Below are 27,215 nucleotides of genomic sequence, written 5' to 3'. Positions count from 1 at the left end.
AGAGATGCGTAAGGGGTAGCAGCAAATACTGAAATGGAGGTTGTAGTTGTTCTGAACTTATGATTTGATTGTTCTTTGCATAAGGTGTGGAGAAAAGGAAGACTGTAAATGGAGAAAGAGCTACAGATTTTTAGTGTTGGAGGATAAGATGATTAGGATGTATGTTGTAGGGTAGGAATCAAGAAGAAATGGGTCAACAGAAGAGAAGACAATTGAGATTATGATCTCTAAAGCCAAGAGAAGTGTTTGGAGTTGAAGGTGCTGCTAGAATATTGCACTGAAGTTGAGGTCTGGAGAACTATGTTGTATTCAAACTTGATCTGAGGACGATCTTGGCATGCTGTCTAACTAACCTCTCCAAGGCTTCAGAGTTTCCTCATCTCTAAAATGCAGAGTACTTTACATTTGTAGCACTTTCACTTTTGTCTTTGTGATTCAGTTGCCTCACCTCTAAAATGCATAATGCTTTACACTTGTAGCACTTTTGGCTTTCCATTTCTGTGATTCTGAGATATTATGTTCCTTGAATATTGAAAGGTTAAAAAGAAAGCATTTATAGCCTTGCTAAATCACTGTAAGGAGTATTCCTATAAACAATAATGAATACATGTAGGAGGGGTAGTATTTCATAGCACTTTAAATGTAAATTACAGTCAACTCTCAATTTCCTTTTAAGTAATCCACCTGCATTGACTTGCTACCTCCCCTCTCCCCTTGCTAGGTCTCTGGCTACTGAAAATAGGGCTGTGAAAAGCACAGTGGGGTGATTGAATGGTTCGCTTGCCTGTGTATCTATCTGTACCTCTATCACCAAGCTAAATACAGTCCACTTTCAGTTACCTGCCTTAAAAGGGGGAATAATGGTAGAAGAGTGCTAAATATATAATCTAAATATTTATTTTTATTTATAGTGGTTTGAGAAGATTTTGTTTTTTCCTCCCTACAGTAGACTGATGTACCTTTTCTTTTACATTTTATTTGAATTATTAGCATTCATTTTTATTTCTTAAGCAAATACATTAGAATAGTGGAAGAAAGTAAACAGATTAAAATATTTATTAGGTAATCCACATAATGAATAATTGATAGTTGACTGTTAATGTTTTGTGGGTCATCCGTTGTTTTGTATTTATGCTTTTTTGTGGACAAGTTAAAGCTGAATGGCTTCTTAAAATTATATCCCTACAACGAATGTAATTATGAAATTATACAGATGCCAAAGTAAATTGAAAATAATTGTGCAAAACTAGATAAAAATGTATTACATTCATATGTCCAAAGTAATAGACTTGAAAGAGAACCTAAACCTAAGTACATTCTTCATATTCATCTTATAAGTCTTCCAGCCAGATTGCATAAACTGAGGAATGTACCTGGTAGTGATGAAACTCATATGAGATATAGTAAAGTTGAGAATATTCCAATGCTTTAAACATATCTTGTTTAAGGAGTCAATTGAATTTAATAAGAAATAGAGAAAAGATTTTTTTAACCTTAATTACCTGGATTTTAAAGAATCTGGCTTCTGCAGTTACTTTTCCATTTTTTTTTTTACCCCAGTGTGTTGAAGAATTTGAATTTGTAACAGTTTTGTTAATGCCAACCAGTGTATTTTTGATAAGTGTATTATATAATCATGTGGGTTAGTACTGTTGTGATTGAGAAAGGCATAAATCTTTTTCAGGAAGTTTATATTATAGTTGGGATAGAGCTGTATTAGTGTATAGTATAAGACAGTAGTATTTGAAGTACCTGCCAATTATCTTTAAAAAGTACTCAAAAAGCTAGAGAAATTCAGAAAAAAATGGGAGATAGGTAAGGAATGACCTAGAGCAAAGACTTCTTAGAAGTGATGCAGTGATGACATTTGAAAGACCTTTGCATAAAAGCATAGCATTTAAACAGGTAGAGCTCTGGACTAGAGTTTTAAAAACCATAACTTAATTTTTCAAACTAACATATTCCTGGCATATTATTCCACATTTCAAGGTAATGTTAAGAAAAAGTTGGTAAATTTTTTTCTTGTATATAAATCCCTTAACTATTGAAGATTGATTATATTTCATACAGGCTCTTCTGACCTTTGAAGGTAGTGCTAGACTGAAAGATTTTGGGTATATTGTGAAGTACTACTTGTGTACTTGTGGCCATGAGTATATAAATGCCTGGATTCCAAACCCGAGCATAAATGATTTTTTCTTCCATTGTTTTGTATTGTAGTACACATCTCACACTTTCAGTTAACCCATCTGTTAATGGAGGGAAGTATGCATGCTCAAGTGGCTCTGTGAATTTGGTATCAAACTTATTTCTAGATGTATGCACCTAGAAATAGAGACTGTAAATAGAATGGGTAGTGTTTTATTATTTTCCACACTGAAAACCCTATTTTCTGATTTGAAAATTTAAACATGTAGCCTAATAATGAGATACAATATTTGAAATGAAGATATTCCTGAAACATGCATAACGTTTCATTGCCAAATCCAGACACCCTACCGAGCCCTCTAGTGATTTGGGTAAAGGATAAAAGATATTCCTGAAGCATGCATAACGTTTCATTGCCAAATCCATGCACCCTACCGAGCCCTCTAGTGATTTGGGTAAAGGATAAATAGTGTTTCAGGAAATAATTGCTCCATTATAGCAGCAAAACAAGACTTCAGTTTCCACTTGCAGGGATTTTAGTAATCTTGCTCTGAATCCAGTGAAATTTCATGTGTTTCTTATAATGAATAAAAAGTGAAGAGACACAGAAGCTGTAAACAAAGAAGATTGCCAAGTAATTTACTTTCAGTTACTAAGAAGGAACAGCTTGTTAGATAAAAGTGTATTTAACTGTTTTAGATGTGTGCACATACATATTTTTATCAGTAGTTTCATACTTTGAGAAATCACATCTTAAAATAGTATTGCTAATTATTTCCATGCTTAGTTGCTTAGTGTGCATCCTTCATATACTAAAACGTTTTAATTGTCCTATTTTTCACTCATAATTCTGTAATGCACTCCCTAATGTTCACCACACTTCTATCACCACCACCTCCCTCTCTCAAGAAAAAAAAAAAAAAAAAAAGGAGAAATGAAAAACTCTTGAGAGGAATAGAATTGTAGAGAGAGACTGTAGTGGTTGGGAACACATTTTGAGGTAGGTGAGCTGTGCACTCTAACATTTAGCAATATTATGGTTTCAGTATATGTGACCAGGTGGCAAGTGGAATACTGTGGAACTTTTTATTCAGCACGTGTGTTGTAGTTTTTAATCATATCTGTCACATGTGATATTAGCATAAAATCATGATAGTGGATGTTTGAATACTAATATCTATTTCTTACCTTGTTAACTTAGAGTGACTTGTGGTTTTATTTTACTATTGTAGGCTATAACTTCTAGTGTTATTTTTGAATGGTATAACTTAGTACAAAGCAAGTCAGATTAATTCTTATCCCATGTAAGTTTTCATATTTTATATGAGAATAATTCTTATATTAAATTTATAACAACATTTAGTGAGCTAAATTTTAGAATAGCTTTAAAAATGTTTAAATCACTTTATATATTTTGATAAGAACCTTAAAATTGTCTTTCTCCTTTCTTATGGGAAGTTTGTTGCATGTTCATGTTTTGATGTTTTGAATACACAAATACATGTTATTGTTTTACCTAGCAAAATGGAAGCAGTTATATATTTGAAAAGATTTTGGGTGTTCTTCAATAGAAAATAAAAAGATGATTAAGAGATTTGGGTAAACCATGGCAGTTGCCTTTTGCTATGTATTGTTTCTTCAGTAGTTATTTTATTTTATAAAAAAATTTAGTCTTGATTTTTGAGTCCTAGGAGGAATTTTTCACATACATCAAGGTTGTTCCTATGTTGTAAAAGTATAGTTATCTTTAAAATAAATATATTGCCACTAAGTGTTCACCTGGGGTACTTGAATATGCATGGATTTGGGGAAGGTATGTGTGTGTATAAATGTTTATTTTTAAGAATATTTGGAAGCTGCTTTAGAAATCATTAGTCCTCCCTCTCAAAGCAGGAATCTTCTCTGCAATATTAGACAGCTGTCATCTACCATCACTCAAACCTTTCAGTGATGGGTAGGTTATTCACAGTGGTTTGCTCTTTTGTTGAGCAGCTATGTTTGCTAATAAAACTCTTAAATTAGCCAAAAATCTAATGAAAGAATGACTTTCAGTAATTGGTCCTAGTTCTTTCCTTTGAAACAATTATTTTGTTTGATAAGTGTTTACACATAAAAAGTAGTGAGTGTAATGAAGTTGGACACTGCTGTATGCTATTAGAGATTCTTACTCTTTTTCTCACACAGGCCAGTCACCAAGTATTTATTGAGTACTGGTTATTTGTCCAGCATTGTTCTGATTACTAAATGTTTAAATCATCATCTTTGATTACAAGAAATAGTAGCAGCAGCTGCCATATTTTGAATCTGCAGTCCCCAACCTCCCAGGCAGCAGACCTGTGCTGGTCCGTGGCCTGTTAGGAACCAGGCCACATGTCAAGAGGTGAGCAGCGGGCCAGCAAGTGAAGCTTCATCTGTATTTACAGCTGCTCTCCATTGCTTGCATCACTACATAAGCTCCTGCCTCCTGTCTTACCAGCAGCGGCATTAGATTCTCACAGGAAAGCAAACCCTGTTGTAAACTGCATGTTTGAAGGATCTAGGTTTGCGTACTCCTTATGAGAATCTACTGCCTGATGCTATGAGGTGGAGCTGAGGCGGTGATGCTAGCGCTGGTGAGTGGCTGCAAATACAGATTATCATTAGCAGAGAGGTTTGACTGTACAATAAATATAACGTGCTTGAATCATCCCAAAACCATCTTCCCCCCGCCTTCTTGCCCCTGCTGTCTGTGAAAAAAATGTCTTCCATGAAACTGGTCCCGGGTGCCAAAATTGTTGGGACGACTGTTGTAGAGTATTGATTTGGAACCCTCAGGAAGCAAGTTATTAACTAAGCTCAGAAACTACGTTTTAACCATTTTGGATACTGTTTCTGGAACTGTTATATTAACGTATTTCCCTCCTTTCTTGAGAAGAATATGCCAACTATATTTTAACTTTTTCTCTTTGGCTAGAATGTTGACTTTTGTGTTTGGGGTGGGAGGAAGACGATTATTACTGCCCTCTGACATCTGACTGCTCTTTTGATTCTTATATGCTGCTTCATTTCTCTCAGCTGTCACTTTACATTTCAATTATTATTATATTTAGCAGTCCTTTATTTCTTTAGTTTTTTACTTTTGTACTGTAGAATGATAACTGTATAACTGGGCTTATGTTAATATTATCTGTAAAAGAAGGATAAATAGGTTGTGATTATGAAGGATTAAGGGCCCTACTGTCAATTATATATGTGACCTGTAGTGAATAAACTTGGTGACAATTCCTATTTTGAATTTTTATTGTCATTTTATGGATGCCTGCATTTGTATTCTAGATATTTTCCAGATAGATAATTGCTTTATAGTGTAGTTCAAGGTAGATGAAGTACGGCTTGGTATAGACTTGGCATATATATGTAATAAGAATAGTAGTATTATACGAAGGTAAGTGATAAGGTACAAAATATGATTAATATGGACAAAATAACATCTAACAAGGTGTTAACTACACGATACAAAGGCAGTGTAGCATTGTAGCTAAGAGCATAGCTTTGGAGCAAGTTGGATCTGGATTTGAACCTTTTTTTTTTTTTTTTTTAGACAGAGTCTCACTCTGTTCCCCCCGGCTAGAGTGCCGTGGCATCAGCCTAGCTCACAGCAACCTCAAACTCCTGGACTCAAGCAATCCTTCTGCCTCAGCCTCCCCAGTAGCTGGGACTACAGGCATGCGCCACCATGCCCAGCTAATTTTTTCTATATATTTTTAGTTGTCCAGCTAATTTCCTTCTATTTTTAGTAGAGATGGGGTCTCGCTCTTGCTCAGGCTGGTCTCGAACTCCTGAGCTCAAACAATCCACCCCCCTCGGCCTCCCAGAGTGCTAGGATTACAGGTGTGAGCCACTGCACCCGGCCTGGATTTGAATCTTGATCCTGCCTCCGGGCAGTTTAAGACTTTGAGTAAGTTGCCATTTCTAAGCATGTTTTCCTCATCTCCATTGGAGATAATATGTATTTAACGAGTGAATGAGATATTTGTAGAATATTTATTACAGTTTTAGCACATAGATATCAATAAATAGATATTGGGTGTTATAATTTATATGGTCAACAAAGAAAGGCAAAAAAAGAGAAGGGAGAGATCTGCAAGCTAGGAAAAAAATCTTAGAAAGTAGAGCATTGTTTTAACTTTGGATTTGTAGAATGTGGTTAAATCAAGAGGAATTAGGGCATGAATAAAGGCATGAAATGTTTTACTGAGAGAGGAAAAATATGGATATAGAATTTTAGTATTTATATTGGATTTGTAGAATAGGGGTAAATTGTTGAGGGCCTTCAAAACTATGTGGAGAGAACACATTGCTGTTTTGAACACTTTTTTATTGAAAGATAGCATAGATCCAAAAAGTATTTGTCATAAATGTACACTTCTATGAATTTTGAGAAATTGAACACATGAGTAATCTGAACCCAGATCAAAAAATGTAATACTCCAATGCCATAGAACTCCTGTTCTGTCTCCTTTCAGGCACTACTTCCCCTGTCAAGGAAGCCACTGTCTTGACTTTGACACCATAGATTAGTTTAGCCTGTTTTTGAACTTCATAAAACCTACTCATACAGTATATACTCCTTTGTGTCTGGCTTCACATGCCCAGTGTTATGTTTTGTCACCATGTTGTGTAACTCTAAAGTTACTTGAATCCAAATATGCTCATGTGTATCAGGTATGTCATGATGTGAATGGATTGTTTCCTTTTGGATTGACAGTGGATTTATATGATAGAGTTTGAAATAATTATAGTAATTCCACCTTAATTTAAGCATTTTAGATCATTCTCTGTGTTTGTTTTATTCCACCTCTTCAGGCTGACCTTTTGATTGAATTAGGTTTTGGCCAAGTAACACATCTAGATAGATGAATTTTTTTTTTTTTTCTGAATCACTATTTAAAGAAAAAATAGATAATCCAGTTACCATAAAGAGTTCAAAGCTACAGATTAGAAAATTGGTAAAATTAGAATTCCAATTCAGTAAAGGTTTTATGTTGACCTGATTAAGTTGCTGGTATGATTACCAAAATTGGTTTAGTATTTCTATAGAGAAAAAGGGAAGAGGGTAAACATTATTTGGTCCTCAGTTCAATAGCATGCTTGTGTGAGAATATCAGTATCTGGTAATATGTTAGATTTACGACATGTAGTTGTGCATCAAAGTTAAAAAGTTGTTAGAGTACAGAGTAGAGATGCTTTTCCTTTTCTTTTTTTTTCCTTTTTTCTTTTGTTCAAGACAAAGTCTCTTGCTGTTCTCTGGACTAGAGTGCAGTGGAGTCATCATAGCTCACTTCAACCTCTTACCCCTAGGTTCAAGTGATCCTCCTGCCTCAGCCTCCCAAGTAGCTGGGATTACAGGCATGAGCTACCATGTCTGCCTAATTTTTCTGTTTTTTTGTACAGACGGAGCTCAAAATCAACCATTAGAGCTATCTTATCCTGTTCCAGGTTTCACACAAGGAAAATCATAAAGTAATGTGATTGATTTTCTAATAGGTGTATTAGAAATTTATGAGACTAAGTAAGAGAGTCCAAGATCTTGTTGATAGTTATAACCTATCTCTGTTTGATTGTTTCTCTCTTTGCCTTGTTTTTCTCAATTTCTCTCTCCCATTGGTTTCTGTTTCTATTTTGCTATTTCTAGCCTTCTGGTGACTCTTCACTGTAAGAGAACATGCTACATAGGTGAATTACATTTTTCTTTTGCTGTACTTGATAGTGTTTATGTTCCCTGATTTAAAATAAAATTTAATATTTAAAGTTTTCTGGACTATTTGATAAAAGCCATTCTCACTAGGATTAGTTGATATCTTGTTGTGGTTTTGATTTGCACTTCTCTGATGATTAGTGCCGTTGAGCATTTTTTCATATGTTTATTGTCCATTAGTCTGTCCATCTTTTGAAAAGCTTCTGTTCATGTTGCTCACTTTTTAATGAGGTTGTTTGATTTTTTTCTTTCTGAATTGCTTGAGTTCTTTGTAGATTCTGGTTATTAACCCTTTATCAGATGTATAGCATGCAAATATTTTCTCCCATTCTGTAGGTTGTCTATTTGCTCTGTTGATTGTTTCCTTGACTGGGCAGAAGCTTTTTAATTTAATCAAGTCCCATTTATTTATTTTTGTTGTTGCTGTGATTGCCCTTGAGGTCTTCTTCATAAATTCTTTGTGTAGGCGAACATCTAGAAGAGTTTTTCCAACATTTTCTTCTAGAATTCTTACGGTTTCACATCTTAAAGTCTGTTATCCATCTTGAATTAATTTTTGTGAATGGTGAGACATATGGATCCTGTTTCAGTCTTCCACATGTGGCTATGCAATAGATGCTGGTGTGGATACAGAGAGAAAGGAACACTTATACAATGTTGGTGGGACTGCAAACTAGTTCAGCCTCAATGGAAAATAGTATGAAGATTCCTCAAAGACTTATCATTTGATCCAGCAATCCTGCTACTGGCTATTTACCCAAAGGAAAAAAGTCATTTTATCAAAAAGACACTTGCACTCAAATGTTTATTACAGCACAATTCACAATTGCAAAGATATGGAGTCAACCCAAGTGCCCATCAGTTGATGAGTGAATTAATAAATGTGGTATATGTATACCATGGAGTACTAGTCAGCCATAAAAAATGAATTAATGCCCTTTGCAACGATCTGGATGGAACTGGAGTCCATCCTCCTAAGTGAAGTATCGCAGGAATGAAAAACCAAATACCACATGTACTCAATAATAAATTGAAAGTAACTGATCAGCACTCATGTGCACAGATGGAAGCAAAACTCAATGGAAATCACACAGGTGGAGGGGATGGGTGAAATACCTAACAGGCACAATGTACACTATCTGAGTGATGGGCACACTTACGACTTTGACTCAAGCAGTACAAAAGTAATCCGTGTAACCAAAACATTTGTACCCTTGTAATATTCTGAAATAATAAATAAATAAATAAATAAATTTGTGTTGCTGTTCTTTTTTGCCTTAATTGTATGCTAATCTTAATAATTTGTAGCCATTCTTCTCTACGAATATAAGCATCTGACACTATACATTTCTAAGTATTTCTTAATCTTCATCCTGTAAGTTCTGAATAACATTTTTATTATTCATGTAGAAGTATTTAAAATGCTTCAATATGATTGATTTTTGTCTCATGGATTACAAAAAATTTATTTAAAGTTTTCTTCACTGATGTCTTTTTTCCCTCTAAGAGTTGGTAATGTGAGAGTTGTGATAGAAAAAGATTCCACTGCCTATCTCTTGGTGCTTGTCCCCAAGAAATTAAAATAGAGTATTTCATAGGAAATTGATTAAATACTTGACAGTAACTTGGCAGAGTATGTTTTGCATAGACTTGTAGAATAAAGAAAATTTTACTTATTTCAATATGCAAAACCAATAGAGTAAATGTGAAAGTGAAACAAAAATATCGAGTTATACTGAAGGCAAAGAAGTTTCTGATTGTCTTTTATAAATGCTGATAATTAAGAAATACTAGTATTAATTTTATTTTAAATATAATACTTGAAATGTATTACATTTTTATACATAAACTCTTTGGAAGGATGGAAAACGATGAGTTTGGAATTTCCTGAAGGTGGAAACATTTAATAACCTTGAAAAATTCTTGCTGATTCTGAGCCTAGACTATTTAGTTCACTGAGTGGATTTGAACTAAATATGAATTGTTAGCCTCCAAAAGAATACCTGTGTTTAGTGACTAATTTTAGGTGATTGCTTGTTTGATTCTATTAAAAAATGGCACAATGCAGTAAATATTTTTAACCAGGATTATATTATTTTAATCAGGATTGTATTACTTATTGCTCTTGTATGCACTGGCAAGTCATTTTTTTCCCCAAGTGTTTTAAATGACTTTTCCTAGAATAGAACTGAAGTAGTATGGTAAATTGTTGACATCCAACACGATCAGAACTTGGTGTCTAAAGTGATATTTTGATTATTAGAACATTGCCAAATGTGAAGGATTTATCAAGTGATATATTGTTTTAGCATACATTCCAGAAATAATATATTTCTAAGTAGGTGTTTTTTTTTGTTTTTTTTTTTTAAGCAATCTCTTTGGAAGGGCATGTACGTATTATCCTAGTGATGTTGCTACTATTCAAAATTTTTAAAATTCTACTTCTGAAGATTGCTAAAGCTTGTAAGTCCTTTAAATTTGTCCTTTATTAGTTTTTTAAATTGCTGTTTGGCACATCCTTTGAAGATGAATTGGAGTTTGGGAAATGGTCAGATATATTAATAAATCTGGGTTACATTTTGGAATTCATTAATTTATTCACTCATGTATTTGAAAAGAATTCATTAAACACCTGCTCTTTTTTCAGCACTGTATTAGATACTGTAATGTGGTATGCACAAGATGGATAATGTTTTTAATAAAGCACCACTATATGCAATGACTGCCATTGTAATCAGTCCTTGGCTACCTCTATAGTCATTCTTATTTCCTAACTCTTTACCCCTTATTCACTATGTTTGGTGAAATGATTTTCTTGCTGGCCATTCCTCATGTTAGTATCTTTGTACATCTATTATTTTCTGTCTGAATTGTTCTTCCTCTAATATTTGTATTATTAATACTTACTCCTTCACTTCAACTCTGTTGAAATGTCACCTTATTAGTGAGGCCTTTTCTGGTCATTCTGTCTAAAGTAGCCCTCATCTCCATCACTTTCCATTCTTTTACAGCATTGCTTTTTCTTTCATAGCCCTTGCCACTACTCACATTATAGTATATATTTGTTATTTGTCTCCCTAGAATGTAAGTTTTGTGAGGACAAGTAGTTTGTTTTGTTCACCACTGTTTCCTCAGTTCTTAAAACAGCCCTGGCATTTTGCATGTGCTGGATAAATATTTGTTGACTGAATAAATGACTATCAAATTTGTGTTCTAGCTTGAGGGCTCCAGACCAATTTTTCACTGCTTACTTAACATCTTAACCATGTAGTCCAGTACATAAAACTTAATAGGTTTCAGACTTATTAATTATCTTATTATCCTAAAAGTCTGTCTGTGTTTCCCATGTGGGTTAAGAGCAGTACCTTAACTGGGCCACATGAGACACCCAAGAGACATCCTAACCTGGTTTCTTGTCCTTATTCCACACATCAAATCTGCAGCTAGGTGGTAATGATTTTATCTCTGAAATACTTGTAAAATCTATTTTTTCCATTTTTTTTGCCATGCCTTTATTCAGGCCCTCATTTTCTTTTCTGGATGATTACATAGGCTTTATAACTACTCTCCCTATTCTAGTTCTCTTCTTTTCCAATCTACTCTCTTCTCTGTAGCCATCAGTAAGTTTTCTAAAAAAAGTCAATCTTCCCCAGCAGGGTTGAGCATCTTCTTCCTTTTGGCTTCTGTAGCATATTATGTTACCTTTCTTATAATATTGGTATGCTTTTGTTTACATGTCTGCCTTTCACTCTCAGTTGACAAATATTTATTGACCTTTACTATGTACTAGGTACTGATCTTTTGCTGGTGATTCAGTGGTGAAAAAGAAAAGAGTCCCTGCCTTTGAGGAACTTATATTCTAGTGGGAAGAACACAGACAGTAAACAAATGAACACAGAATTTTAGGTACTGATAAATGTTCTTAATAATGTAAAATTGGGTACATGAAAGAGAGTTGACTGATGTTAGGGGAATTGTCACAGAAAGTTTCTCAAACAGTAACATTTAGTTGGTATTGGACTAACAAGGAGGCACCATGTAAAGATGGGAAAGTCTTCCAAGTAGAAAGAAAAACTGGTACAAAGGTCCAGAGATAGGAAAGAACCAGTATGGCTGGTGCTTGAAAATGAGAGGGACAGTGGAGGAATATGAGATTAGAAGAGATAGGTAGACAAGTAGGAACTTGGAGAAGGCAGTACAGTTGCAAAGGGAACTCATTAGAGGGTTTTAGATGGGGGAGTAATATGATCTGATTATTTAGAAAAATCACTGTGCTCTAACGGAGAATAGACTGTAGCCCTTGGAGCAGTCTTTGCATGGCACGTTATCACTAAATCAGGGTTAGCTGGGTGAATAAGTGAATGCATTAATCCTTTAATTTTGGTTACAAGGCAGGCAAGATTATTCAGTGTGAATTACTTGAGACTTAAGTACTATATTGTCTTTCAAGAGGAGAAAGCAGCAAAACCAAATGTAAAAATGATAGTTGTATTAATTTTTTACTTCCTTGTAAACTATGTATGTATAACCTTAATATGATATTTTGCAGTTATCAAGTAATACCTGAACTACTATTTTAATGACAGTTCTTCATTGTGAGTAGAAGTTCATTCATTTGTTCTTTCAGTTAAAAGGTAGATTGACAAATCAGGAGGCCCAGAAGGGACTTGTTGCTAGCCTTATGTTTTCTAATCTCTGTAAAAAATAATTCTATTCATTTGGTCTACTTTCCTGCTGCTAGATGCTTTCATTTAGATGTTGAATCTGTCTTTGGGAGTATAGAGAAATAAGGAAAATAGAAGAATGGGTGAAGTTAGTGTTAACCTTTATTCTCTTTAATTTTTTGTAAAATTTTTATTTTGAATATGAGCTTTATTTACCTGTTTTTGCTTTCTAATTCTGTGGATTTAACAGACATTTATTTGATACATATTTATTTTTGTTTGCAAGGTGCTGTGCTAGATCCTAAATATTTTTTTAAAGAGATTACAGCATAAGCACATTTGTGCCTTTGGTGAACTAAAATCATGCCTCAGGGTTGGCAGATACATGAGTGCTGCTGTGGCAGAGATTGCTCAGCAGTCACCAACCACTCTTTCCTCTGAGTGACACTGAGGGTTTATAATCCTCAGGATAATATTCCTGGCAGTGCTAGGGTCAACACTAGAGTTGAAACCTATTTTGCCCTAACAAGTTATAATTGAATAATGTCTGCATTTTGGTTTCTTAGTTGAGGGATGTTTTGTACTTTTAACAAATAGAGAAGGAGGATTTAACTACATATTATGTTATTTTTTACTGTTAGCATTTTCCAAAGAAAGTATTATTGGTTAGGTGCATCAGGGATTGAAATAGCCTAAAATAAATTAAAGAAGGATTATGAAAAATTTTGGCTAGTGATTTGGCTTTTAAAAATTTAATAGATGAAAGTGTTTGTGTGTAAGCTAATCAATTGAACACCCTTCCATGTTGTATAAGTTTAATTGCTAGAAGTAGCATGGATGTTGTTCTTAACGGATACTGTTTTTTATTTGATATTTATCCCTTGGTCTAAACTGAGCATTCTTAGTAAGCCAAGCTTTGCACTAAAGAAGGGCTTTATGGGTTATGAAATAGTGTAGTTGAAGTTTACTGGTGTGACCCACAAAGCTGAAGCTGAATAAGGACATAGAGTTTAGAACTAGCAGAAACTTAGAGATCACTTAATGTAGTGAGTCTTTTAATGAAAGAAGAGGGCTTTCTATGTGCTAAAGGTAGATTAGCTGTCAGTGTGCTTTGAGGTACTAAAGGTAGATCAGCTGTCAGAGTACTTTGAGGAGACTGACAGTATTAAGAGGACTATTGGGATAAAGTAGTCATTTTCTCTGCCTTCCAGCACTACCCCCCCTACCTGCCTCCACTGGTTTTATTTTATGTGTGCTCACACAAAATAGGAACTGCAAATTATGGAAAACCTCTTTATTTCAGAGTTTATTGGTAATTTGTACAGGTCTGGGTTAACTGCAGTTTACCTTTGCAATACTGTGAAAAGTTGTTCTTTTTTACGCAAATGCTTCTTTACTTACAATGGGGCATGTCCTTAATTAACCCATTGTAAGTTGTAAATAGTAAATATCGTAAGTCTAAAATGAGCATTTTGTAGACATGATGGGATGAGAAAACACAAAACAATATCCCCCAATATCCAAAAAACGCTGATGACACAGTACATTGTAGGGTATCAGTTTTTTACCCTCGTGATCATGTGGCTGACCGATAGCTGTGGCTCGCTGCTCCATCACAAGAATATCATATCACATATTGCTAGCTCAGGAAAAGATCAAAGTTCAAAGTATGGTTTTAATGAATGTGTGTTGCTCTCATATCATCTTAAAGCCAAAAAAATTATAAGTCAACCCATTGTAAGTTGGGGACTGTCTATATATAAAGCTATTTTGTTTTTGAAAATTAGCCTATTGCTCCTCTTTTGCAAAACTACATTCCTAATTATTACTATGAAATGAAAACTGAGTTTGTAGTAGGCAAGATCTAAATTCAGATTTTTGCTCCACAATTTTCAAGGAAATATCAGACATAGTAATTTTCTGATCCTAAGTTGTTTTATTCGTAGAAATATTATATATCTTACAAGGTCATTCATTACAAGTATTAAGTGAGAAAATTTGTTCAAGACCCCAGCACAGTGTCTGGCAAATGCCTATTAGGTGGAAACTAAGAGGGCAAATGTTAGTAAATAATAGTTACTTATCTGTTCTTTTGATCATGGATATTTGTAGTTTCTTGCTGTTATAAACAATAATTTTATAGGTAGTCTTGTACCTGAATCCTGGTACTCATGTGTACGTTTCTCTAGGTTATATGATTTGGTGTGCAATTACTGGTTATATGGTGTGCATATATATATTAATATACACACATACACACAAAACAAGAGAGAGAGAGATTGTCCATTTATATATCTTTATCCTCATAGTAGCAATGTGTAAGAATTGCTGTTGATCATACTTTTGTCAACACTTGGGATTATCAGATGTTTATTAAAAATATTTCATGAGAAATTTCAAACACATATAATTAAAGAAAAATGTATAATGAACCCTCATAGATCCCTCACTCTATTTCAGCTATTATAAACATATGGGGCAGTCTTATTTTATTTGTGTATCCGTCCCCAACCCCTGTGGATCATTTTGAAGCAAATCCCATGTATATGTTATATCATTTGCAAGTACATCACAGTATGTATCTCTAAGGGATAAGGACTTTTAAAATATGCAATCAAAATGCCAATTAATACAACTAAATCAACAATAAATTTTTACATCATCTAATATGAAGTCAGTGTTCTGATTTTCTTGATTGTCTTACAGGTATTTTGAGTCATGATTCATACAAGGTCAACATACTTTTAGTTTTTTTTAATATGTAAAAAGCAAGCTGTTCATTGAATTGGTTGTCTTTCTGGGTAGTTTGTTTTTTCTGCCTGTATTAGCAGTTTCTCTTTTGCTTTGGTCATAAACATTGTGAATAAAATGTGTTTAGATGGTTATTTGTTCTGCTTTGGGATTCATTGGGCATCCTAATTCTGAGTATTTCAGGTCTTTAAATAATTCCAGAAAAGTCTCAGTCCTTGCCTTTTTAAGTATTGCATTTCCCAGTTTTCTCTTGTCATCCCCTTTAGGAGCTCTCATTAAATGTATGTTAGACTTTCTCATCATCTTTCTTGCTTTTTAAACTCTTTCGCATGTTTCATCTCCTTTCTCCTTAAGGGCCAAGTTCTGTATAATATCTTAAGCTAAGTCTTTGAGTTCATTAATTCTTCCTATAGCTGTGTTTATTCTGTATCCCTCCCATTGAGTTATTTGAAGAAATTCTATTTCGATCTCTTTAATGTCTTTTTTAATGCTCTCTTGAATGTTATCTTTTCAGTTCTTTCTTTCCTTCAAACTAGAGGTCTGCAAATTATGACTTGCAAATCTGCTTGCTGCTGCATTTGTAAATAAAGTTTTATTGGGACATGGCTATGCTCATTTAGGTATCTCCGTGTCTGCTTTGGTGCTCCAACTGTGGAGTTAAGTTGAAACAGAGACTGTATGAACTTTGAAGCCTAAAATGTTTACTGTATGGCCCTTTATAGAATAAGTTTTCCAACTCCCTTGCTTTAGATATATAAGCATAATTATTATTTCATTGTATGTATATGATATGATGATTCTGATATTTAAAGTCTTTTTTTCCTTGTTTTTTATTTCTGTTTATAATGGCTTATTTTGCTGTTTTCTTGTGTTTTTGTGGTTTTTTGTTGGCCCTTATATTTGTTAGGTTACCCAGGCTGAGGGTGGTTACCTGGTTGGGTGGGTGGGTGAGTTGGTGGGAAGTGGTTGATAGTTGAATTTACTTCTGCCTGCTGCCTGAGAACAGTGTAGACCAGGGCTACTTTAAATTAAAATTATCACCTTGGTGGTTTTTTGGGGTTTTTTTTGACCATGCAAAAGAGCACATCTGTGTCCCAAAGCCACATGTAGTGTCTTGAGAGTTTCAGAGTCTCGTGCTCGCTTCGGCAGCATATATACTAAAATTGGAACGATACAGAGAAGATTAGCATCTAAAAATTAAAAAAAAAAAAAAAAAAAAGAAGCAGAAGAAAAGAGTTTCAGAGTCTCTTTTTGTTTTTATTTTGTTTAAAACTTTACCCAGAGCTGCTTTTCTTTGCTCTTTGCCTCTGTTGGAGGGTGCTCTTCTAATTCATTCTTTTTCTTATGATGGACTTTCCTAAGGTCTCAATTATGTATAATGGATTGTTTGTCTTGTACTGGCCCACAGCCTTCATGTCCTGCTCTTAAGCTTTGGGAATAGGATTTCTATGTGGGCTCTTCAGAGCAGAGCTTCTGAAACTTAAATGTTTTATTGGAGGTCCCAGACACCACCCCTATGTTGAATTATTTGCTAGGAGGAGTCACTATGACAAAAAGATACAAAACAAAATCAGCAAAGGGAAAAGATGCGTAGGGCAAAGTCTGGGGGAAACCAGTGCAAGCTTTTAGAGTATTCTCCCAGTGGATGTGCTTAATTCCCTCCAGCAATGAATTATGACAACACATGAAATGTTGTCCACCAGGGAATCTCAGTGCCCAGGGTTTTTATTAGGGTTTACCAAGTAGGCAGTCTCTGCCTGGCAGGTAACAAAATTCTACACCTAAAGAGGAAAGCAAGTATATAACAGTTTGGGCCCAGTGAGCCCCTCTTACCACTTAGGGAACCCTCCTAAAATTTAAGATTTAAGTTCTCATGTGCCAGTCAAGGGTCAATCTTGTAAGCAGACTTTTTTTTTTTTCTTTTTGCGACAGAGTCTTGTTCTGTTGCCTGGGCTAGAGTGCTGTGGCGTCCACCTATCTCACAGCAACTTCAAACTCCTGGGCTCAAATGATCTTCCTCAGACTTCCAAGTAGCTGGGATTACAGGAACTGCACCACCACTCTTGGCTAATTTTTTCTATTTTAAGTAGAGACTGGGTCTGTGCTGTTGCTCAGATTGGTCTTCAACTCCAGACCTCAAATGATCCTCCTAACTCGACCTCCCAGAGTGCTAGGATTACAGAAGTAAGCTAGTGCCCCCGGCCATAAGTAGGCCTTTTTAAGGATAAGGAGGCCTGCTAGGTTAACTTTTTTTTCTGCATAAATGTACCAGAGAACCACATGAGGATCTTCCTATAATAAAGTGATTCAGTAGGTCTGGAAGGACCCAAGATTCTGCCTTTATACTATGCCCCCAGGTGTTTGTCCATAGACACACTTTAGTAGCCAGGTAGTTATTCTGAAGGCTACAAGCCCTTTTTTCCATTAGTATTTTTATCCTAAACGGCCAAAGTTTTTGTCTTGAAGTGGTAGAAAAATTCTTTGTTTGGGATTAAATTATTTCTGCTGACAAACAGTAGTTATTTCTGGAGTGATAGGTTTATTTCTTATTAAACTCTTTCCAACTTAAGAAGATTTAAATTTATACTTCAGTATTGCCACATATTTTGTGTCTTTGGAAGAATGGAAAAAACACTTTCAATAACTTTGTTGTAGAAAAGAATGCAAGATCTTCAGTTTGGTAGTATTAATTGTACAGGCCCACAGTCTCTTCACAACTTTGAAAACTCCAAAACTCTGAAAATGAAAGCTTTTTCCATAAATAATTTGATCTGATAAAACCTGACCTAACCTAAACTCATTTGGCAGTGAATCCTGACCGAAACTTGTATTCTTAATATTTATCTCACTTAGTGTGTCTAGTCATGTGTTTTACCTAAAAAGAAATTACTATTTGTGAATAGGCAGTTCTGCTCCTAACCCTGTTTGAGGATGTTAAATCCATGGCATATTAATTTTTATATGAAAAATTTTGAATTCCTAACCTTTTAACCCCAAAATTTCAGATGAAAGATCATGGTTCTATAGTAGAAGTATGGAGAACAAATATGTCTCAAAGGTGCTATCAGAATGCATAAATAAACATAAATGTATTATTTTTGCAAGATATGCCTAAAGAAATGCATTATACTGGTTTTATTTATAATAGTTCAAAGCTTTTAAAGGTTAAATTCAAAGAGCATTTGTAAATTTATTTTTAGATTTTGACTATTAGTGTTATGCAATTATTTATGACTGTCCAATTATGTGAATTGTGCATTATGGTATTTTTGGCAGATTATAGGGTCATCATTGACCAAGGTTCATGAAAAGGCTTAATTTAACATATGTTTCCTTTCATGCATGAGGCTTGAGATTAGCCAGTGTTTTTGTTCTGTTAATTTTAGGTGAGCTGTGTCTTCTTTGATGTATATAAACAACTATATTTAAGCATAAAAGCATAAACAGGATACTAAATATGGTAATATTTATAAAGTACTGATTCAGAACTTAATAGTGTATTAAAACAGGATACTGTTGTGCTATAGTCTATATAAGAGGTTATTAAGATAAATATACTAAGATGTCTCAGTGATACTTAGTAACTACCTGGATGTGAGTGGATTCCATGGAGTCCAAAATTTCTAACAGTAGTAATGTCTGAAGAAGGAAGTTTTTTTTTAAGATTTTTTTTTTAGGATGAATTAATTTAATTACAGAACATGCTAAATTTGAGGTAGACAGACCACAAAACACACAGACTGAGATGTGTTGTTTTAATCATGGATTAAAGTTTAGAATTGAAGTTTTAAAACAGTGTTCAGTTGTATTTGTTAAAGTTGATGGAGACAGTGAAAAGAGAAACCTGAGGGCAAAGGATATAGAACTTGAAGTAATGTTAAAGGACGTCAAACAGGAGGAGAGAATATAAACCTTTAAGACCAAGACACAAGGAGCAAAGGGAAATAAGTATGAAAAGGACTGAGACAGTGTAGTTGCAGAAACCATGGGAAAGAAGGTGGATTTGGTTAGCACTGGCTAATATTATAATGAAGAAGTCAGAGTTTGGGAAGCTGAGAAGAAAACCTTTGAACTGGGCAGATGGTAAGCTTGAGGGGGACAACTTCATTTGAATGATGGCCTAGATACTAGGTTGATGGAATTTAGGAAATGATGAGGTAAGAATAAATTCAGTTGCATCTCAGATTGGGCAAAAGAAAAGTAATGTTTCAAAAATGAGAAACAGTGGGCAGAAGCATTTTTTAAGACCGAGCTAGTGAAAGAGACTGAAGATTCATAAGAAATAGTAAATAATTAATGATAGCAATATTGGAATGAGATAAGATGTGGAATCAAGAATAGAAAATGGAAAGATTAGAAAGTAACATGGTAACAATATATTTTTAAGGTTTCTAACCCATAGTCAAATAGAGTGTTCTGTAGTCAAGATGTATTTGTACCTGCTTCCTTATTCATTTCTAAGAGGGAAGCCCTTAACTACATTCCTAGAAGCCACCTGTCAGACAAGTGATCTGAACTATAGCTTTGTTTCTTAGAGAAAAACAGAAACAAGAAAGTAGCTGTACATGCAAAATGTACAACTGACTTATAAATAATTCTAATAGACTGGGTGTATATCACAATTAATTGTCTCAGTCTTTAGGCACAGCTGTTCCATTCTTTCACAGGGTTCATTTACATAGTGAATTGTTTCAAAGACAAACAGAATTTTTCTCTTATAATAAAGGGGATTGTGGAAGCCTAATGATGTTACAAGTATCTGTAAAATAAAATAGATTAAGATGTAGAAATTGTAGCAGAACGGGCAGTAATTGTAATCTTTAAATAATAATTGCTTTTAGTTATTTTTACTATCTTAGAAAAGGTTTTAGTTGTAGACTACATTTTTCATATTGTTTTTCTGCAGAAAAATAACATTAAAATATTATAAATGACAAAGATTTCTTTGAATGATAACCATTTCTGTAGCCTGGTGAATGGCCTTTGTGAATTTTTTACATATACCTGTGTATACTTTGTGTTAATGTTTGTGTACAAAGTAAAAGTGCTTTGGGAATTTGGTTCGGTTCTCTACCACAATTTATCTTATAACAGGTGTTATGAGCCCCAGTACTTGATTCTGGCTTTCTTGTGAAGAAGGGAAAGAGATGAACTCTGAGAAAGTACTTGATACTTTTTTTACATTGAGTAGTTCTTAACCCATTTTCTACCTTAAACGTCTGTGCCAGAAAATCTTTATAAATTCTCTAATTACTTACCAAGTAAAAATAGACAGGGATGAAATGATTAGAGGATTAGGTAAAGTGAATGGTTAGGGTTTAGTTCTTTCTCCAACAGTGCAACCTGGGAACGTGATTTCTAGTGTTGTGTGAATGTAAATATAATATTTGAGGGAGCGGGGTAGAGAAGAATCAGGAATGTGATTTTCTGAAGATAGGTAGCAGGCTTAAATTTCTCTCTACCACTTTCTTTTTGTATTCCTAGGCATTGTCATTTGAAAAATTTTATATTTGACAAATTTGAGTGGGTGAAGACCATTACATTGTTAATTATATTAAATAGGTTTGCTCTTACCTTAGAAAGTGAGATTCTTTTTCAAAGCAATAGAAAGATGTCTGGTTAGGTTTTTGGAGAATTGTATTATTTCATGTCTTCTTGGTTTTCAGAGTTTGAAAAATAGATGACATTTTGAAGCAGCATGATCTTTTTTATTTGCTCTTTATATATGTCCATATTATTGGCTATCATTATTATTTCAAAATATTAATTTAAAGGGTCCAAGTGCTTTTGTAACATGGATATCTTGTATAATGCTTAAGTCACGGCTGTTGATGTGCCCATCACCAGAATTGTGTTCATTATACCTGATAGGTCAGTTTTTATATCACACTCACCTTCCCACCTTCTTGGTTTCTCATCTCCTTTATGTTGGTTTATGCCCAAGTGTGCCCGTCTATTTGCTCCCACTTATTAGTGAGAACATATGGTGTTTGGTTTTCTATTCCTGGGATACTTCACTTAGGATAATGGTCTGCAGTTCCATATAGCTATCGTTATTATAATTAATCATAAGACAGTATTTCCATTGTTAATTCTTATGTTTTAATATTCACAGTTCTGACCTGGAGACTTCTTTTTTTAGTAAATGCCAGATTTTGAAAAGTCAAGTTCAGGTAGCATAGTTCCTGTTGACTATGTAAAGAGAATATATATAGTCTGTAGTATCTGGCAATGTAACACAAAATATTTTTTCATTCTTGTTTTTTGACTATTTATTGAATTATACCTAGAAAGAAGTGAATTTATTGTAAATGTTTTTCTCAGTGAATCTTCAACAGATTGGGTTACCTGTGAAACCAGTACCCAGATCAAGAAGCAGAGTTTGGCATATTTTAAAGGTCTTTTTAAAAAAAAATTTATTTTTAATTGACATATCATAGTTACATATTTAGGGAATACAGTATGATGTTTTGATATGTGTATACATACATAAAAATAAAATCAGAGTATTTAGCATATCCATTTCCTGAGTTAGTTCATTTTCTGTTGCTTATCATGGAATACTTGAAACTGGGTAATTTATAAGAAAAGGAATTTATTTGTTACAGTTACGTAGGTTGAGAAGTCCAAGGTCAGGGGGCCGTATCTACTGAGAGCCTTCTTGCTTGTAGGGACTCTCTGAAGGATCCTAAGGTGGTGAAGGACATGACATGGCACTGGGGTGGAGCTGGCTGAGGAGCTATTAATAGCTCAGGTCTCTTCTCTTCTTATAAAGCCACCAGTTCTTCTCCCATGATAATCCATTAATCCATCCAGAGCTTTCATGATCCAATCACCTCTTAAAGTGCCCACCTCTCAGTACGGCCACATTGGGGATTAAGTTTCAGTATGAGTTTTTGAGGGGACATTCAAACCATAGCAGCCACCTCATGCATTCATCATTTCTTTGTGATGAGAACATTCAAAACCCTCTTTTGTAGCTATTTTGAAATATATAATACAATATTGTTAATCATAGACACCCTGCTATGCAAGAGAACACCAGAACTATTTTTCCTATCTATCTGTAACTTTGAAGTGTTGACCAATCTTTCCCCAATCCCACTCCTCACCTCACTTCCCATCCCCAGCTTCTGGTAACCACTATTCTACTCTCTGCTTCTATGAGATCAACTTATTTAGATTCCACATGTGAATGAGATCATGTGATATTTGTCTTTATGTGCCTGGTTGATTTCACTTAACATGAACCCTCCAGGTTCATCCATGTTGCTGCAAATGACAGGATTTCATTCTTTTTTATGGCTGAATAATATTCTATTGTGCATATATGCCACATTTATCCATTCATCTGTTGATGGACACATAGGTTGATTCTATATCTTGGCTCTTGTGAATAGTGCTGAAATAAACATGGGGGTGCAGATATCTCTTTGACATACTGATTTCATTTCCTTTGGCTATATACCCAGTAATGGAATTGTTGGATCATCCATATGGTAATTCTATTTTTAACTTTTTGAGGAACCCCTGTACTGTTTTCCATAATGGCTATACTAATTTACATTCCCACCAACAGTGTATAAGAGTTCCCTTTTCTCCACATTCATGCCAGCTTTTGTTATTTTTTATCTTTTTGATAACTGCCACTCTAATTAAGGTGAGGTTAAACTAGCACTCAGATCAAGAAACAGAGCTTGGTATATTTTAAAGTTTTTATGTACTTATTTCTGAATAGTATAGTCACTTATTCAACAAATATTTTTTGATTGTGGTTACTATGTGCCAGCCATTGTTTTTGGTATTAGGATGATACCACAGTAATAAACTAAAGCAGAGTAACAGTATAGGGAGATAAATGTCAAACAATCATACAAATGAATGTATAATTACAAACTAGTATGAACACCGAAGGTACATTCTCCTATGAAAGGCAGTATAATGAGGTAGTCTGTAATGTATTATATATTGAGGAATAAAAGGTGGGCTTTAGAGTCATACTGCTTAGGTTCAAATCTCATTACCACTTTTGGTATTTGTGTGACTTTAGGCAAGTGAACTAAAGTCTCTGAGCCTCATTTCTTAACACGAGGACAATAGTAATAGTACCTACATTATACAGTTGGTGTAGAGATTAAAAAAGATCATTCATGTAAAAATAGCACAATATAGGCTCTATGTACAGTACTAGTAATTACTATTTTTATGTCACTGGTGTTTGTTTTATATTGTAACATTTGAAGATGATACAGAAGAATATTTCATAGAGTAGGTTCTAATCTCTTTTAGATTTCACATCAAATAATCCAAAGGGATATCAGAATCTAGCTGTATAACACTCTGGCAGTCTTTACAGTATGTTTCAAGTTATAGTCTGGATAAAGATCACTGGAGTACTTCCTATAAATGCAGATTACTGTGAGCCGCTTTCTAGCCATACTTGACTCTGCAGTTGGTATTTTTTTATAATAAACTACATGTTTTTTAAGAACACAGATTTGAAAACTGATGGTCTATAAGTCCTATTTTGTCTCATCATTTTAACACTTAACATTGTAAGGGTTTGTTGTTTATTTTTAGTGCATATGCTTACTACAATGGTAGAAAATTTTCTGTAAATCTATACTTGCTCTAGGATTTCCTATCAATGAATGGAATCAGTGACTATCAGTTTAGCCAATCAAGAAATCTAGGATTCATCCTTGATTCTGCCCCCTGTGTTTTCTCCATCTCTGATTCATTATTGATGAAGTTTCTTGCTTAGAAAATTTTTGTAACTCCATTTAAACTTGCCCTTCTCCTCCCCTACAGTCCATTCTCCAAAGTTGTATTTCTATAACACAGAACCAATTGATCATGCCATTTACTTGCATAAATGTCTTTGTTAATAATTACCCATTGCCCAGAGATATCTAAGTTTCTTAACATGCCTTAGAAAGCCATGGGAAACCAGCTCTGTTTTCCTTTATTCTCTATCATCCTATTTTCGGGTGATATAGCATTTCTTGCATGTCCCTTGAGTTCATTGAGAAAAATACTTTTTTTCATGTTTCCTTGTTAGTGTGCATACTGCTCTTCACATTTGATATGGCTATAAGACTTACTGCTTATTTTCAAGAATAAGCCCCAATGTTAAGCATCCCCAAATAAGATTTGTCTCACTTACTCTCTTGCTCGGTCTTTCTTTCAAGCACTGTTTATTGACAGTCCACCGTGAGCCCTGCACTGTGCCAGAGGACAGGGACGCATCTGTGAACAGACAGGTTTCCTGTCCTCGCTTGTCTTTCACTCTAGTGAAGTCTCTATTAAACACCCTCCTTTATTTCGTTCCCATAGTATTTAATACCTATCTCTCTTTTATATTGTAATACTATTATGTGGATATATCCCTCTCTTTTCCTATTTAATTTTGATCTCCAGGGCTGAGGCTGTATCTTAGATTTTCTAATGTTCCTCCCCTGGCAGTTGGCACAGTATTTGGCCCATGATGAGCACTGAAATGTATTATTGACTAAAACTTAGAAATTGAAATATCCATGTAGATGTACAAAGTGACTCCCAAGATAGATAACTGTCATTTATTGAATAAATTTATTTTTAAAAATTATATAAGTAACAAAATGGCTAAATACAATCTAGGGGAAAACCTGTGTTCTATTTTATTGATAATGTTTGTGTTCTAAATTTTTTTTAAAGAACTTTGGGAGCACCATTGTTTAAAGTTTAATTTTAAAATATTTTGAGCTATTTATGTCAACTTAATTTATATATTCTAAACAAATGAATTAAAATACATGTTATAGCTTCTAATGATTAAGATTATAGGCCAGGTGCGGTGGCTCACGCCTGTAATCCTAGCACTCTGGGAGGCCAAGGCAGGTAGATTGCTCAAGGTCAGGAGTTCGAGACCAGCCTGAGCAGGAGCGAGACCCTGTCTCTACTAAAAATAGAAAGAAATTATCTGGCCAACTAAAATATATATAGAAAAAAAAATTAGCCGGGCATGGTGGCGCATGCCTGTAGTCCCAGCTACTTGGGAGACTGAGGCAGTAGGATTGCTTAAGCCCAGGAGTTTGAGGTTGCTGTGAGCTAGGCTGACGCCACGGCACTCACTCTAGCCAGGGCAACAAAGCGACACTCTGTCTCAAAATAAATAAATAAATAAATAAATTATATAGTCATATGACTTTTAATAAAAGTTCTATTCAAATAAATCATTATTTCCAGCTCACTCTCTTTATTTATAATCTTCTATACTTAGGTCAATCCTTGTCTGAATCTGGCACTTACAATATAGGATAACACTTTTGTAATAAACCAGTCCAAACAATCACTTCAGTGGGCTGGTAGATGCCCCTTGTTTACTTTATCCAAAGGTACAAAATGATAAACTTTCAACAAGGCCTTTTGTTTCTTCCATTGATATATAACTTTTTCCCCTTGAAACCAAAGTGAGCAATCCTTTAGAATCATAGAAAGGAAGATATGTTTTTATCTAAACATAGAGAGGAAAGTGTAAAATGAGGTAAATTTATAATTGAAAATTGAAAGAGAGAAAAAGAGATCTAAACCCCTGGGTCATTGGGAAGACAATCTTAATACGTTACAAATCAGAAGTTTCTATACCTCTTCCTGCCATCATTATTATAAGAGTAGGACACTCGTACAAGAAGCCACCAAAACTATTCCCTTACAGTCTCTGGCAGAAGAAGATAATAGAGCAGATGTAGTCCTACAAAAAACAGACACTGCAGTTGAAGTGTAACCATCTGTGCTTAGGGTGATCATATTTATAATCATTATTTATAATACAACCTGGATACTTTTGGAAGTGAAAGGTGGTATTAATAATTTCAGTGGAACAACAGGTGGAAATTGGAACCCTGGCAAATCAGATATATGTACTATGTCATAAGTACTATAACAATAGTGTGAAGAATGTGTTATGAGAATATTGTAGGTCAGGCAAAAACCTTTTACACACCTAATCTGAGCTAGACTTATAAAGAATGACAAAAGTTTTCCCCAAGTTGGGTGGAGAAACAAAGGGCATGTCAAAGGGACCCAGTGCCATCTTGCTGTGCATGTTGCCCTGTGTCTATCGATATCATTCCCACTCAAGAACTGCTTCATGGTTCATCATTGTTCTAAAATTGCCATATGAAACATTCAATTTTTATTTTACTTTCCACTTATTTCTTCTTTAATGCTCTTCTTTTCTTAATGAAAATTTAAGTTTCTGACATATTGTTATCTTTTTCTTTAAAGAACTTCTTTTAACATTTCTTGCAAGCCAAGTCTACTAGCAACAAATTCTCTCACTTTTTGTTTGAGAAAGTATTTCTCCTTCACGGTTGAAGGATAATTTCACAGGATACAGAATTCTAGGTTGGTGGTTTGTTTTTTTTTTCCCAACACTTTGAATATTACACTCCATTCTTTTCTTGTTTGCATAGTTTTTGAGAAGTCAGATGTAATTCTTATTTTGTTTCTCTATAGATGTTTTTTTCTTCCTTTCAGAATTTTTTCTTTACCTGTGATTTCTATAGCTTGAAAATGATATGCATAGGTGTAGTGTTTTTTGTTTGTTTGTTTTTGTTTTTGCTTTGCATTTATCCTGCTTAGTGCTCTCTGAGGTTCCTGGATCTGAGGTTTAATGTCTGACGTTAATTGGGAAAATTTTCAGTCATTGTTGTTTCAAGTATTGCTGTTCCTTTCTTCTGGTATTACCATTATGCATGTTACACTTTCTATAGTTGTCCCATAGTCCTTGGATATTCTGTTGTGTTTTTCAGTTTTTGTTCTCTGCTTTTCAGTTTTGGAGGTTTCTTTTGTTATATCTTCAAGTTCAGAGATTCTTTCCTCAGCTGTGTCCAGTTTACTAATAAGCCCATCAAAGGCATTCTTTATTTCTG

At 34.4% G+C, this 27,215-nt stretch overlaps 1 protein-coding gene and 1 pseudogene across 1 annotated transcript in view; both read left to right on the top strand.

Annotated features, from left to right (window-relative positions):
* LOC138398015 (rapamycin-insensitive companion of mTOR-like) overlaps window positions 1-27,215 on the top strand; it is a 72,740-nt gene that overhangs the window by 6,219 nt on the left and 39,306 nt on the right. The window lies entirely within an intron of this gene.
* LOC138398509 (U6 spliceosomal RNA) lies at window positions 16,434-16,490 on the top strand (annotated as a pseudogene).

The sequence above is a fragment of the Eulemur rufifrons genome, chromosome 17, assembly GCF_041146395.1.
Source record: "Eulemur rufifrons isolate Redbay chromosome 17, OSU_ERuf_1, whole genome shotgun sequence".
Taxonomy (NCBI): Eukaryota; Metazoa; Chordata; class Mammalia; order Primates; family Lemuridae; genus Eulemur; species Eulemur rufifrons.
Note: the sequence above shows the minus strand (reverse complement) of the source record. Positions and strands in the feature narration are given on the sequence as shown.